Source organism: Phyllobates terribilis, unplaced genomic scaffold, assembly GCF_046119375.1.
Source record: "Phyllobates terribilis strain yellow unplaced genomic scaffold, ASM4611937v1 Scaffold_2__4_contigs__length_985480577, whole genome shotgun sequence".
NCBI classification, from domain to species: Eukaryota; Metazoa; Chordata; class Amphibia; order Anura; family Dendrobatidae; genus Phyllobates; species Phyllobates terribilis.
The window spans coordinates 271,206,730-271,223,563 of NW_027362762.1; positions in this window are offsets into that span (position 1 = coordinate 271,206,730).

Consider the following 16,834-nt stretch of genomic DNA (forward strand, 5'->3'; position numbering starts at 1 on the left):
TAGATGCCAGCAACATGTTATTAAAGTTGGGACAGAGTTAACAAACGTATGTAAAAGTAAGTGATACTAATAAAAAACATCTGCAGGGTAAATTTTCAATTAAGTCACATAACTGTGTATAAAAAGAGCATGTTAGAGAGGCAGAGCCTCTCAGAAGCAAAGAAGGTCAGAGGCTCTGAAAACTATGAACAACTGCATCTAAAAATTATGGAACAATTTTAGAAAAATGTTTGACTAAAATTGCAAAGACTTTAAATATCCCTTTAGACACAATATAAAATATCATTAAAAGATTCAGAGATTATGTAAACTGACTGTTAATATTGTATGCTCTTGTTCTATGGGCCCTCAAGCAACACTGCAATAAAAAATAGGCATTATTTGGTCATGCAAATCACCACAAGGGCTTCCACATATCATTGTCTGTGATCATAGTTTGCCCTGCAATCAGAAAATGCAAGATAAAGCTCTATCGTGCAAAGTGGAAAGTATATATACACAATTCTGAAATGTTGCCATTGTCCATAGGTCAAGATTAATTTAAAATGGACTGAGACAAAATTAAAAACAGTCCCGTGGTCAGATGAATCAAAATATGGAATTCTTTATGCAAGTCACAGATGTCATGTCCTGAGTACTCAATAAGAAAGGGACCACCCAGCTTGTTATCAGTGCACAGTTCAAAAGCCTGTATTAGTACCCATGGGCAACTTACACATTTTGAAAGGCACTATCAATGCTGAGCATTATATAGAAGTTTTAGAACAGCATATGCAAATATCCAGAAAACGTCTATTTCGAGGAATGCCATGCATATTTCATCAAAACAATGCTAAACCAAATACTACATCCATCACAACAGCATATATTCACAGAAGAGTTTGGGTGATGAACTAGACCGCCTGCAGTCCAGACCATTCAACAATAGAAACATTCACTGCATTATGAAAAACGAAAAATCCGACAAAGAAGTGCCAGGACTGTTGAGCAACTAAAATCCTACATCAGACAAGAATGGGACAACATTCCTCTTAAATAACTTCAACAATTGGTCTCCTCACTTCTCAGATGTTTACAGACTGTGGTAAAAGATATTATGCTACACAATGGTAGACATGGCCCTTTGATAATATGTGTTGCTGCCATCATTTTCTAAATTAGACAATTTTTTCAATGAAAATGGAAAAATGTCTAATATTTAATATCTGATGTGTTCTATGTTCTGTTGTGAATAAAATATGGCTATGAGAGATTTCCAAATCATTGCATTTTTTTTTCTTTACATTTACACAGTGTCACAACTTTTTTGGAATTGGATTTGTAGAAACTTGCATTGTATTACTTATTTTTTTATTGAAATCATTTTTATCTCAGTGAAGCAATTCGCTTCAGTCATTTTCGCTCATCCTACAAAGTGAAAAAAGTAAATTAATTTTATTCTGCAATATTTCTTTTTGACATTGCACAATACAGAGATTTCATAAAGTAGTTATCTAGCATTCCTAAACAATACACAGTCTTCATAATTTAAAACATTAGCTTTTAGAGCAAATGTCTTTTACCAAAACACAGTAAAATCTCTAGGAGATTGAGGCTGAAGAACTAATTCTAACTGCAAGAATGTTTTATGTGTTTGGAAGTGAGACTGAGCTTGAACTGCTGAGCATCTTGGCAGCCATTGTTGGACCTCCCTGGTGACTAAAACACTGCAAAATCCTTTCCAAATCCTTTCGGAAATTGCAAGTCTGATCAAATAACATTCTGAAATGTAATAATGAAATTGACACCAAATGGATTTAGACTGTAGATGAAATTTATAAAACAATGTCGTTTGGAGAAGTTCGACATAATTAAGAAGACATAATATAAAACAATGTATTATATAGAACGTACATACTATAGATACATAGCGCTTCAAATAATATGTATATTTTAAGAAGAAACATTTTTCATGCAATGCAGAAAAACTATATATATCTTAAAGAGAAATCACTTACTTGGGTTGTCTAACTTAAATCCTGAGTGACCAATTGTCTCCAGAAATCACACAATTAGTAACTTGAATCCACCTGTGTGTAATTTATTCTCAGTATAACTACAGCTGCTTTGTGAAGGCCTCAGAGGTTTGCTAGAGAACTTTATGGATAAAACAGAATCATAGAAAACAAGGAACACACCAGACAGGTCATGGATAAAGTTGTAGAGAAGAGTAAAGCAGGGTTAGGTTATTAAAATAGCCCAAGTTTTGAACATCTCACGGAGCATTGTTCAATCCATCATCCAAAAATTGAAGGAGTATGTGTTAGGAGGGCGGTTGCAGACAACTTTATTTTAATGGAACGCAACCGACCCCGGGGTCCGCAATGCAGCCTAATGGACTGCTGCCGAACACTTTCCGGGTAGAAAGGAAAAGCGACAACTAAACAGATAACCCGTCCGTGTTAACAGCACACCGGACTGGGTAAAGCAGTACGCTCTATCTCCGTTAACTGCACGGAGGAGAGAGCGACCGGCGACGCACCTAACAAATATCTTAACCCTTCGTGTTAAGGCACACGGAAGGGTAAGACGGTTCGCACAATCTCCAAGAACCGCAGGGAGACGTGCGACCGTGGGAACAGCAGTAGCCCTGTCTTTGATACAGGTGCTACGCCATGGGGATTGGCGCTAAAGCGGTTCACGCAATCTCCAAGAAACGCAGGGAGACGTGTGACCGGAGTAGGAGCAGTAGCCCTGTTTTCGGTACAGGCGCTACGCTATAGCAGTCGGCACTAGTGTGTGGGTGTGATACCCGCCGGGTATTCGTGCACTCAGCTGGCGTGCTACCGGACTGAGCAGACCCGCTCTATATGGCTACCTGCCTGCATAAAGCTATGGCTCTTAGAGGAGCCCAAGAGTTTCAGCGTACACACCACAAACAACCAGCTCAAATGATCTGAGCGCGTCGCCATCTTTGTGGGCGGGCCTTTTAAAGACTAAGCCCTGCCCACCGACGCGCTATTGGTTATGTTATCCGTGAACCAATCAGGCGGTGCCAGGTCACCAGGTCAGGTGGGTGCCAACCCACCAATCATGAGCCGCCAGGTCACGGACATGCTCAGTGCGGCCAAACCTGGACTTAGATTCCACAAGCCCTGTCTCACTCTGCAACCCAGGCTTAACATTGCTAGGCACAACTACCTGGGAGCTAAACAGGGCTCACGGACCAGCTAGGCGTTGGGGCTTGCCGGCGATTCTGAGCAGCATCAGCCCCGGCTGGACTGAAATGGGAGACCACAGAAGGTCCTTGACCCATTTCAAATCCAGAACCAGACCGACGCCTAACATTATCCCCCCCTTTAACATCCCCCTCCACTTGACGCTCATTTTCCTCCATGAGCCGGGGGGCAAGGATGTGGTCCAATGGGTCACAGAGAGGATTCACGAAACAGTGACCCCTCCGGTGTACAGGGTACCCTCTTTTAGGACGGGAAGCAGTGACAACTGGTTCTCTATGCGTAGGATCCTTCATGGGTGACAGGGAGGAAGGACCCGCTGGTCTCTGGTGAAAAGATTTAACTCTCGCACAGACGGGACACGAGAGAACAAAGTCCTGGACATCCTGCCGCCACCGGGGCCACCAATAGGACCGTAGAAGGGACTTAGTGGTACGTTTGACCCCCAGGTGAGCTCTGATCTTAGGGGCATGATCCTAGGAGAGCACCATACTCCGTAGATTAGGGGAAACAAACGTCCTCCCCGACGGAACCGGGTTGGAGGACACTGCAGCCACCCTCTCTTTCTGAGAGTTCTTAGCGACATAATCAGACAACGATTGGGTCCTGGAAACAGACAAGGAATCTGTACCGGATGTCGAAATGATAGAAGGGTCAGAGACTACCCTCCGGGTGACTTTGCCCAAACACTGAGATGCACAATTCCCACTCCAGAAATAAATTCTCCCCGTATTCCAGTTAATGTGTGAAGTATGACAACGTAACCAGGGGAGCCCCAATAACACCTCGTCTAATCCACCAGGAATAATAAGAAATGAAATAACCTCCCGGTGGCCCTGAGGAAATGACATGGTGAGAGGGATCGACTGATGGGTGAATTGCACATCCAGGAGTGAACCATTGGCAACACAAATGTTCATGGGACTAGAGAGTAGCTCAATAGGGATGGCATGCCTCTGGGCAAACGTAGATGATAAAAAATTGCCATCAGCACCAGAGTCCACCCACGCCTTGGCAGAGACTGCAGCTTTACCAAAGGACAGTGTCACATTATGTAATAATTTGGAGGAAGAAGTCCCGGAATTAAATACACCTCCTCCAACGGTGGTAAGACCTACTCGTTTTACCGACTGCTTGGAACCCTTATTTATGGGGCGCTCCAAGATATGTGCAGATCGGGAACGAGAGGAACTAGACTTAGACCGGGATATATCCATAGCCTCAGGCTCCAGGTCGAGAGTCTTGGGTTTGAAAATGGGTCTAAAGGCGGATGGTGACAATAGATACTGAGGTTTGGCAAACTCCATCTCTAGCTTATGTTCCGCATGACGCAAGTCAATATGGTCAGTGAGAGATATTAACTCCTCCAGAGAGGTTGGGATTTCTCTGGTAGATAAAGCATCTTTAATATGCCTAGCCAGACCCTTCCAAAACACCGGGATAAGCGGCCACTCAGACCAATCCAGTTCAGCCGCTAGGGCTCTGAACTGGACGGCATAATGGCTGGCGGTGGCTGAACCCTGGGCCAACGCAAGAAGCTTAAGAGCCGTATCATGCGTGACCTGAGGACCCAGAAAAACATGTTTTAGAGTCTTAAGGCATAGGCCCGCATTGATTACAACCGGGTCGTTCCACTCCCATAGGGGAGTAGCCCACTCCAGAGCCCTGTGAGAGAGTAATGAGATGATATATTCCACTTTGGCTCTTTCGGAGGGGAACCGTGCTTCCATCATCTCCAAATGAATGGAGCATACATTAATAAAGCCCCAGCAAAGTTTACTATCCCCAGAAAATTTCTCCGGGAGGTCAAACCGGGGTAATGGGGCACTTGCAGTGGTTGCAGCATTAACTGCAGCCGAGTTAATAATATTGGCTGCTAGAGTAGCCGCCTGGGAAGCTACTGCAGTGGTATCAGCAACCGGGACAGTTTGTTCCAGAGACCTGAGTCTGGTCTCCAGTTGCTGTATATAGCGCTGCAGCTGCTGGTTGTCGGCCATGTTCGGCAAGACCCTGGCGCTCAGATACTGTTAGGAGGGCGGTTGCAGACAACTTTATATTAATGGAACGCAACCGACCCCGGGGTCCGCAATGCAGCCTAATGGACTGCTGCCGAACACTTTCTGGGTGGAAAGGAAAAGCGACAACTAAACAGATAACCCGTCCGTGTTAACAGCACACCGGACTGGGTAAAGCGGTACACTCTATCTCCGTTAACTGCACGGAGGAGAGAGCGACCGGCGATGCACCTAACAAATATCTTAACCCTTCGTGTTAAGGCACACGGAAGGGTAAGACGGTTCACACAATCTCCAAGAACCGCAGGGAGACATGTGACCGGACTAGGAGCAGTAGCCCTGTCTTCGGTACAAGTGCTACGCTATAGCAGTCGGCACTAGTATGTGGGTGTGATACTCGCCAGGTATTCGTGCACTCAGCCGGCGTGCTACCGGACTGAGCAGACCCGCTCTATATGGCTACCTGCCTGCATAAAGCTATGGCTCTTAGAGGAGCCCAAGAGTTTCAGCGTGCACACCACAAACAACCAGCTCAAATGATCTGAGTGCGTCGCCATCTTTGTGGGTGGGCCTTTTAAAGACTAAGCCCTGCCCACCGGCGCGCTATTGGTTACGTTATCCGTGAACCAATCAGGCGGTGCCAGGTCACCAGGTCAGGTGGGTGCCAACCCACCAATCATGAGCCGCCAGTTCACGGACATGCTCAGTGCGGCCAAACCTGGACTTAGATTCCACAAGCCCTGTCTCACTCTGCAACCCAGGCTTAACATTGCTAGGCACAACTACCTGGGAGACAAACAGGGCTCGTGGACCAGCTAGGCGTTGGGGCTGACAGTGATGCTGAGCAGCATCAGCCCTGCCTGGACTGAAATGGGAGACCAGAGAAGGTCCTTGACCCATTTCAAATCCAGAACCAGACCGACACCTAACAGTATGGCACAACTGAAACTCTATCGACACATGGCCATCCACCTAAACTGACATCCCAGACAATGAGAGGACTAATTAGAGAAGCAGCCAAGAGGCCCATGGTCACTCTGAAGGAGATGCAGAGAACCACAGCTCAGGTGGGAGAATCTGTCCACAGAAAAACTATTAGTCATATTCTCCACAAATCTGTCCTTTATAGAAGAGTGTCAAAGATAACATCCAGGAGGGTCCCACAAATCCCACCACTGCCACCAGTTTGTCAAGGATAACAGCAGGGGGAGTCACACAGATCACACCACTGTCACCTTTTTGTCAGGGAGATGCAACTCCGCTTCCTCCAATTGTCAGGACAATTACGCTATTGACTGATGAATGATGGTCGCGGCAGCAGCTGCTTCCACTACTAGACCGTTTATTGGGGAACTCGCAGTCAGAGTATGGTATATACACCTCTGATTCCAGCTTATGGAATTTATATATATACACCCCGGTACGGTCGCTGCCAACTCCACAATAACAAAAAGAAGCACTAGTTGACACCACCGGTTACAGGTAGCGTATGACTTCAGGGGTTCGGTTTACAGAGAAAGAGGAACAGAGATATCACTTTTTAAATATTTAATCCAGAAAGATAGACACTGTTTATAAAAAATATACAAAGATGATACAAAATGGGAACATAATACAGTATATACAATTATGTACAATAAAAGGAATAACAAAAGAAAATTACTAAACCTGTTGCTGCAGGAATGACTCTTATCTTTATGAAGGGAATCACTCCGGTTGGAAAAATGGAAAACTCTCACAGTGAACTATGTCTTCCAGAATGAAGAATGACAGACACCCAAACTCTCATTTTTATTAGATCAAGCTTATGCCCATATACCTCCCTTTGGTGAGCTCACATGGGGGCTGATTGTGAGATGTGTTAGGTCTGTTAGAATTTTATGATATCCCTAACTTTCAAAATATCATTTCCCTGGAGGTCCCAGGAGATAGATATTGTCATTACGTTTCCTATCGTGATTTTACCTTTTTTATAGAGATGAAACATGACATGGATAGCATCATCCATCGGTCTAATATTAAGTTGGAGAGGTTATTATAATGGCTTTACACTGATGTGAGTGAATGTGTTATGTTTGTCCCTTCGCAATGATGCCAAAAACATATCTCTTATAAATATCGGAATGATGCAAATCCCTATATTCATCACAGAAGACTCGCTCCAAAAAGTCTCAGTACCGTGCTTTGATCAGAGGAAGCTCATGCCTTGAAAGTGTACTTCCTGCCCCTGGATAAACAAATCCCAGGCTTAGTGTCTGGCTCTCAGAGCGGATCTCGGCTGTCATTACATGGCCACTGCAGGAGGTCCATACTTCAATGGAGGTTGAAGTGTCATCTCTTTCTCATTTCCCCAGTTAAAATTAGTTTCTTGTTCATTTCTCACTTCCCCAGCTATAATTAATCTCATATGTTCAATGTGAGGGTGATATGTCACCGCTCTGAAGATGTCTTTATGGATTTTAATTTTCCTCTATGACAAAGAGTGTCAAGAAGAAAGACATTTTTGAAAGCAAGCCATAAGAAGAATCATTTGCAGTTGGCAAAAAGCCATGTAGTGGATGCAGTTAGCATGTGGAAGAAGGTCCTATGGTTAGATGAGACCAAAGTAGAACTATTTAGGCTAAATGCTGTGTGTGGAGGAAAATTAACACTGCACATCACCATGAAAACACCATGCTTTTCTTCTGCAAGATAAGGAAGCTGGTCAGAATTGATGACAAGATGGATAAAGCTACATTCAGGGCAATCCTGGAGGAAAACCTGTTAGAGGTTGCAAAAGACTTGAGACTGAGACGTAAGTTCACCTTCCAGTAGGATAACGACCCTAAACATACTGCCAGAGCTACAATGGGATGGTTTAGATCAAAACATATTCATGTGTTTGAATAGCCCAGACGAAGTCCAGACTTAAATCCCATTGAGAATCTGTAGCAAGACTTAAAAATTGCTGTTCACAGACATTTTCCATCCAATCTCACAGAGCTAGAGTTAGTTTGCAAAAAAGAATGGGAAAAAGTTTAAGCCTTTAGATCTGCAAAGCTGGTAGATACATACCCCAAAGGACTTGCAGCAGTAATTGCAGTGAAAGGTGGTCCTACAATGTATTGACTCAGGTTGAATATAAATGTACATCACAATTTTCAGATATAGATTTTTAAAATATTTAGAAAATCATATATAATTTCCTTTATACTTCACAAATACTTGTGTTGGATACCAAACAGAAACAAGGAAAATTGCTAGTGCTAAATGTGCACTGGTGGTCAATTAGATACATGCATCAATATCACATGAAATATTCAATGCACAAATATTGCAGGAATATCAATTACGGACCCATTCAGTATAACATGAAAACCAACAGAAAAAGCTCTGAAAAACGGGGTCAATGAGTCAATTATTGTGAAAATCTAAAAAAAATCTTTATTTAAATACAAGTGGGTATGTGGTGGCTGAAAAAACAGGCACACACGCTAATTAAAATTACATAAAAATTGTTATTAAAATAGACACAATCTTCAAGGTACAGATTAAATATAAATATGAATGGATCTATTGATGGGCCTATTAATTGACAATTTCTGATGCAATTAAATTTGTACATGTACACAAAGTCACCAATAAACAAATATTACTAGAAAAAGTACTGATGAAGTAGTACAAAGGTGACAGTGAGGACAATGGAATTGGAAAAGTAGTCAACTCACAAATATAGAAGTATACCAGTGACTATAGAGATACAGATGAAGCCATACAATGATGACTAGGGGGCGATGTAATTGGAAAATTAGTCAACACATACACACCTGGTCAAAATTGTTTGTACACAATGGTCACAGAAATAATGTGAATCTGACAAAAGTAATAATAAATTAAAAATCTATGAAAATTAACAAATGTAAGTCAGTCATTTCTTTTCAACCCTGCTTCCACAGTAATTTTTAAAAAAATTAAACTCATGAAATAGACTTGGACAGAAATGATGATACCCCTGGAAATAATGTGACAAAAGGGACATGTTAAATCAAGTTTTGTCCACTAATTAGCATCACAGGTGTCTACAATCTTGTAATCAGTCAGTGGGCCTGTATATAGAGCTACAGATACTCACTGTGATGTTTGGTGACATGTTGTGTACTACACTCAACATGGACCAGAGGAAGCAAAGGAAAGAGTTGTCTCAGGAGATTAGAAATAAAATTATAGACAAGCATGAAAAGGTTATAATACCATCTCCAAGCAGCTTGATGTTCCTGTGACTACAGTTGCACATATTATTCAGAAATTTAAGATCCATGGGACTGTAGCCAACCTCCCTGGACATGGCTGCAGGAGGAAAATTGATGACAAATCAAAGAGATGGATAATACGAATGGTAACAAAAGAGCCCAGGAAAACTTCTAAAGAGGTTAAAGGTGAACTTCAAGCTCAAGGAACATCAGTGTCAGATTGCACCAGCCACCATTGTTTGATCCAAAGTGAACTTCATGGGAGACGACCAAGAACACCATTGTTGAAAAAAAATCATAAAAAAGCCAGACTGAAATTTGCCAACTACATGTTGACAAGCCGCAAAGCTTCTGGAAGAATGTCCTATGGACAGATGAGTCAAAAATGGATGTTTTTGGCAAGGAACATTAGCTCTATGTTCACAGACAGAAAAATGAAGCATATCAAGAAAAGAACACTGTCCCTACTGTGAAACATGTTGTGTTCTGGGGCTCCTTTGCTGCATCTGGCACAGGGTGTTTTGAATCTGTGCAGGGTACAATGAAATTTCAAGACTATCAAGGGATTCTAGAGAGAAATATGCTGCCTAGTGTCAGAAGCTTGGTCTCAGTCGCAGGTCATGGGTCTTGCAACAGGATAATAGCCGAAAAAGCACAGCTAAAAACACCCAAAAATGGCTAAGAGGAAAACATTGGACTATTCTGAAGTGGCCTTCTATGAGCCCTGACCTAAATCCTATTGAGCATCTTTGGAAAGAGCTGAAACATGCCATCTGGAAAAGGCAACCTTCAAACACGAGACAACTGGAGCAGTTTGCTCATGAGGAGTGGGCCAAAATACCTGTCAAGAGGTGCAGAAGTCTTATCAACAGTTAGAGGAATCGTTTGATTGCAGTGATTGCCTCAAAAGGTTGTTCAACAAAATATTAAGTTAAGAGTACCTTCATTTATGTCCAGGCCTATTTCATGAGTTTAATTTTTTTTTCAATTCTGTGGAAGCAGGGTTGAAAAGCAATGTCTGACTTTCATTTATTCATTTTCATAGATTTTTAATTTACTATTATTTTTGTCAGATTCAAATTATTTCTGTGACCATTGTGGGTTTTACTTTCATTAAACAAGGGGTACCAACAATTTTCACCACGTGTGGCATGCCACAAGGCATCAGAATAACACCAAAAATATGAATCCAGACAGGAGTCATCGCTGGTATAAGAATCACAATATTAACTATGATGACAATGTAATTGTAAAAATAGTCAACCCATAGGTGTGAACAGGAGATCATCAATTCACTAATATAAGAATTATAATATGCTACGAGGACAATGTTATGGTAAAAATAGTTAATTTATAGATATCAACCAGCTCAGTGATAATTATTATATGAATAGACTAATAAGTGCTAAAATAATGCTGTGAGAACAATGTAATTGAAAAATTAGTCACCAATATAAGATACAGTAGAAGCATGAAAATGCTGTAATTGGAAAAAATGGTCAACTCATGGATTGAGCATCAAAATGTCAGCTACAGGGTCACCAAGTCACATAAAGACAGATAATCTGCCTGCAGGTGTAAAAACAATGTGTGCAGACAAAAATAAAGTCATACCAAAATGGCCATGTGGATAAAAAGTGGAAATCAACACCAAAATGGTGTAACCATTACACAAAAGGAGGGGTGCAAGTCTGATGGTGATCAGTGTAAAATGAAGGTAAAAAATCTATACCTAACAAAGTAAAGCCATATATAATACATCAGCCCTGAATAAATCAGATGCTTAGTATATGGTAAAAGTGGTCTGTATATAGGTCAAAGAACCACATATATAGTACATTACCTAAAGCTGTACCTTCACAAAAACTGATGCTTGTTTGTGGTGAATAAAATGGCATGCACATCGATCAAATTGCAAGATATTAGCCCAAATAAACATATTACCTTGCAGATGAAGAAGTATGGCACCCACCCCAACACGCGTTTCCGTATGTTACCTTCTTATCCCCCCTATTTCATTCCCTACTTCCTCTTTGATGATGCTTCATTCAAAAATCTCAGTGCATGCTGGGATACTCAAATGAAGCATCATCAGGAGGCAGAGCCTGTGGTCACTGCCACAGCCCCTGTCCTCTCCCTGAAATGAAACTGCATCAGCGTTGCTTGTTTCAAGAGCTCGGCTAGTCCCTGCACAAAATGCACTGTGTGATGTGCACAATGACAGTGCGCTCTCTTTTGCCAGCTCAAATCAGCAGTAACGAGCCAGAAACAGAGCAGTGTCAGAATACCCAGTGTGCAGAGGCTAGCGCTGCCCCTACAAGTGACGTCACTGGTCTCTGCACACCAGGTATTCTGATATTGCTCTGTTGCTGGCTCGTTACTGCTAATCTGAGTCAGCAACACAGAGCGCACTGTCATTGTGCATGTCGCACAGTGTTGAGCATGCAAGGACTAGGCTATCCCCTGAAACAAGCTTCACTGATGATGCTTTGTGCCAGGGAATGAGCAGGAGCTACGGCAGTGACCGCAGCCTCTACCCTCTGATGCCTCTACATTTGAGTATCCCAACATGCACAGGGATTCTCAAAACAAAGCATCATCAAAGAGGAAGTAGGGAAAGGAAAAGAAAAGAAGTTAGATAGTGTAGTTAGGGAAGGATAGGGGATTTTTAATGTTACCTATAATCTGTACAATGCTACTGAACAACAAACATAACTTTTTGACTGGAACATATATAAATAAAGAATTAAAAATAATGTGATTGCATAAATATGAACACCCTTAAACTAATACTTTGTTGAAGTACCTTTTAAATTTATGACAGCATTAAAATTGGCAATCCATGTCAACTTTTCCATACACTAGCACTCCAAACACTTTAAAGGGCATCTCCATTTGCAAGGGCCCTCTTCAGGTCAATGCTCAGATTTTCAATGGGATTCAGGTATTGGCTTTGACCATTCCAAAAGTTTTATCTTCTTGTGAAGCCATTTTTTGTTTTTGCAGTATGTTTAGGGTTGTTTTCATGCTGAAAGGTGAGATTTCACTTCATATTCAGCTTTCTAGCAGGGCGCTGAAGGTTTTGATGTAAAACTGATTGATATCTGGAACTGTTCACAATTCCCTCCACCTTGCTTAAAGCCACAGTTCCAACTGTTGAAAAACAGCCTCAAAGTATAATTCTGCCTCCAGCATGCTTCACTGTGGGTTTGGTGTTCCAGCGTTGTCGGCACAAGCAGTCCTGGGGCTCCTGTGCAGTTGTTGTGACAAGTGAGCCAGGTGCCCAATCAGCACTGGCATCACTCTCCCCACCTTTGTATGAATTGAACAGGAAGAGGAAGATAGAGATCAGCTACAGCCCAGACCTTCTCTTCATGTTCAATTCAACAGAAGACGGAGACAATGAGGCCAGCGCTGATTGGGCGCCTGGCTCACATGTCACAACAATCGCACGGAAGTTCCGGGATCGCAAGTGCCAACACAGTTGGAACGGCGCCGTCATGGGAGGTGAGTATAAGCTTTTTTATTTTATCGGGGCAAAGCGTGGGGTATGACAAGGAGTTGCCCAAGTAGTGGACAATTTCTTTAAGATTAAAGGTGTTTTTAGCCTACACACAAAACTTACAGAGAGTAGGTATTGCTTTGAAATATTATGTGCCACTTCAGTCACCAGACCACAGCAAGCACTAGCCTCAGTGGTCAGATGACCCAAAAAGCGAATATCATCACTTGCTGTCCCGATACAGATCATTGCAGTGGACTGCTTTGTATCTGTGGAGATTAAAAAGTAGGTGAGTATGACTGATTTTTGTAATACTAAAAGTTACATGATCAATTAAAGTCAGACCTATGACCTAGCATTAACTATGCAAACCAAATATTAAAATGACTGAACGAAAATAAGAAACTCATTTTAATTTGTCACTTCAGTCAAAATTTGTAAGAATATAAAAATATAACTTTTTGATACTTTTTTCCCCCCGTAAAACTAAAATGGAAAAATAGTTATAATAACAATAGTGTGAAAAAAAACTTTGGTATTAAAAAAAAAAAAAAAAGTTTAGTAAAAGATATTTGATAGTAAACAAAATAAAAAGTAGTGGTGCCACAAAGTGTATAAATTTGATAAAAATTCTGGTCCTTGGCTAAAACACTTTATTTTGTCATAAAGGAGTTAAATCTCTCAATATAAACACCAGGAGCATCAAGCAATATTTTTATAAGCAGTACTGACTTCTGGCAATTTTATAGCCTCAAATATAAATTTTTAGGTATGAAATCTGCATGACTTGCTGTAACATCATGGTTGTACTGTGGGAATTGAATGCTTGAGAACTCTTTGTATATAGAGGCCTGGAGAAGTAACAGCTGTGTGGGTGTCTACTGCGTCTTCCAGAGCTTTCCAGTAAATTACATTTTTTTCTGGGCAGTTACAAATGACGTTAAGAACTTGGAAACACTCTGCACATAGCACAGTGACTGCGAAGAAGTGTGTTCTCTCCACTGAATCATTCTACTTACAGTGATTTACTTGTGCTCATTCTGTTACCTATTAGTTTATTGTTGAGTAGAGGTGAGTGAATATATTACAGTGGAATTTAATTCTACTCTACTCAAAAATCCACATTCGCCAAAATGTGGATTTTTTTTTTAAACTCACTTGAGCATAGAATCAGCAAAATGGTGGCCATCTGCCATCATTATTCTGGACCATAAAAGACAATCAAAAGGTTAAAAAAATCTAAAACATTTTCATAATCACCTTACCGCTCACCTCTCCAGCTCCTCTGCAACTCATCTCCAACTATGCAGTCCTTGACACATCTTCTGATCTCCCACTGTTCATGCTAGAATCCTTGGGCTGCTTAAGCTCAGCCAGGACTTCCAGCATTCATGATGCCTGGGAGGATTCTGCGCATGGTGCATGTCGTGATCTTCCATGTGTTTGCACAGAAGCCTCCCAGGTCTCATGAAGGCCGGAAGTCCTGGCTGAGAGTAAGAAACCTGAGGATTCCAGCGAGAGCGGCAGGTAATCTAAAGATGCGGTGAAGACTGGATGAATGGAGTGAGTAGTGGAAGGGAGAAGCATGAGGTGAGTATAAGGGTTTTTTAATATATTATATTTCATTTGCTATGGGGTGGTCTGAAGAGATCCCAGAACAAAATAAGGGACATTATATTTGCAGGGAATAATTTCTCAAATAGAATTTCCTGGGAAAAAAACATGCAAAAAGGCAAATTCTAATTTTGCCTGAATCACTCATCTTTATTGTTAAGTTCTACTAATCTCCTCTTGTTTGACACAAAATTGGAACTAGCATGACTTCTGATGGTTCTGATTCATTGTTCATGTTTCTTAACATAAATGTAATTTCCATTCAAAAAGTCAGCGTGTCTTTTTTAGAAAAGGAACAAAAAGATTCATTGGAAAGTTATTTTAAGAAGAAGCAGATGATTACAAATAATGTACAACATCGTGACTAATCTATGCCCCAAATACTAGGAGGGAATCTTAATACTATAAATGAGTCACCAAGATTGCAACTTATTACAAATTATGAACTCACATATAGGATTCTGGAAACTGTGACATTAGGAAAAACTTAGAAGAAAATATCTATATTCTGCTAACAGACATATGAAAATAATAGTCTAAGTTAAAGGGACTCCTGCCATCCTCCTGCAGAATAATTCACATTGTTTGCCTTTTTTGCTAAAAAAACAAGATTTAAAATATAAAGATAAACTCTTACCTTTGCTCTTTCATACTTTTGAGTGTATACAGTTTTTTTTTCCAGTCTATGATTTTATTAATGCTACATACCAAAAATGAGAAGCATTCTATATGAATATAGCATGCCATATGCAGTATACAATATAAAAGTCAATATGACTGTAAGATGTGCCCAAGGGAGAGGCACCTTTGACCCATTGTTCGATGTCTGGATGTCTAGTTGAAAGGGTATTCTTTTTGACCAAAAACAATCTATGTATGTGTGAAAACTGATCAATATGTCCAAATTAAGCCACTTCATCAAGAAACAGATATTTCTCAATAGAAATTGAACATTTCAAATCAAATTTGAAGTATAGATTTTATAAATTTGAAGCTTCATGCAGGAAGTGACTCCAGCTCTAGCCCTTGGGGTGTCTTATTTAGCAATGAGCAGATAATCTGAGCTTCAAATTCACCAGCTACGCCAAATTTTTTCCAACAATTTGATTTGCATCAATTAAATTTGCCATGAATCGTAATATTGAAAAGCTTAAAATTGCTTGGAAAATACATTTATAACACTCTTTGTTTTGAGCAATTTAAAGAGAATTTTCTATATGTTGTGTATAATCAATGTACCCAGTAAAATGGATTATGGATTGAGATGGAATCCAATTCTGTGATACAAACTGCCAGTCCTGCAATTGACTGAGCTCCACTGGGACCCGATGATCTCTAACAACCGGAGTACTGGCCACCATTGTACAAGGTATGCTAAGCTGCTTGATAAATTGTAATAGACCATGTGATGTCATAGCTGCAGGGCATTTTAGGGAAACCTGGACAGTCATGCAAAACATTACTAGCCCACTCTTTAATCCTTCATGGTTTCGTTTCGCAATCTTTGCAAAGCAAATCTTAAAGTGTTGAAATTCGAGTGGAATAGCAAATTTCATGATCCTTTGTGGATCCATCCGCTGAACTGTAGTCTTAATGAAAAATGCCAAATACATTAAAGTTGGTCAAACCTGGTCCAGACAGCCATCAAATAGGTATGTCTCCCCTGTGTTCCCCTGACAAATGATCTCTTAGGCTGTGTGCCCACTAAGCATTTTCCAAGCATTTATGCTGCGGAATTTACGCAGTGTAAATGCTTGGGAAACACTTGGTAATCCGTCACCCATGGTCCCCAATGACAAGCCGCAATGTCAATGCCCATGCTGCGGATTTTTCCGCAGCATTTATGCTGCGCTCAAAAATCCGCAGCATGTCCATTAATTTTGCAGACACGCAGCGTAATCGCCGCCATTGACTTGCATTGGACCGCGTGACATCCGCATCACTACATGTGGACAAGCGGGTATCACACGGTTCAATCTGCGGATGGTACCCAGGTCTGGAGGAGAGGAGACTGTCATCCAGACCTGGGTACCATAGAAACTGTAAAAAAAAGAATTTAAAATAAAAAATAAAGATTATACTCACCTTCCGATGTCCTCCCGGTGCTTTGTCCCCTCCGTCCAGTCTCTTGCACTGCTCGCGCTGTTGTGAAGGACCTGCCATGACGTTATTGAGTCATGTGACCTGACACATGACTGAATGACATCACCGCAGGTCCTTCACACCACCGCGAGCAGTGCAAGACACCGGACGCAGCAG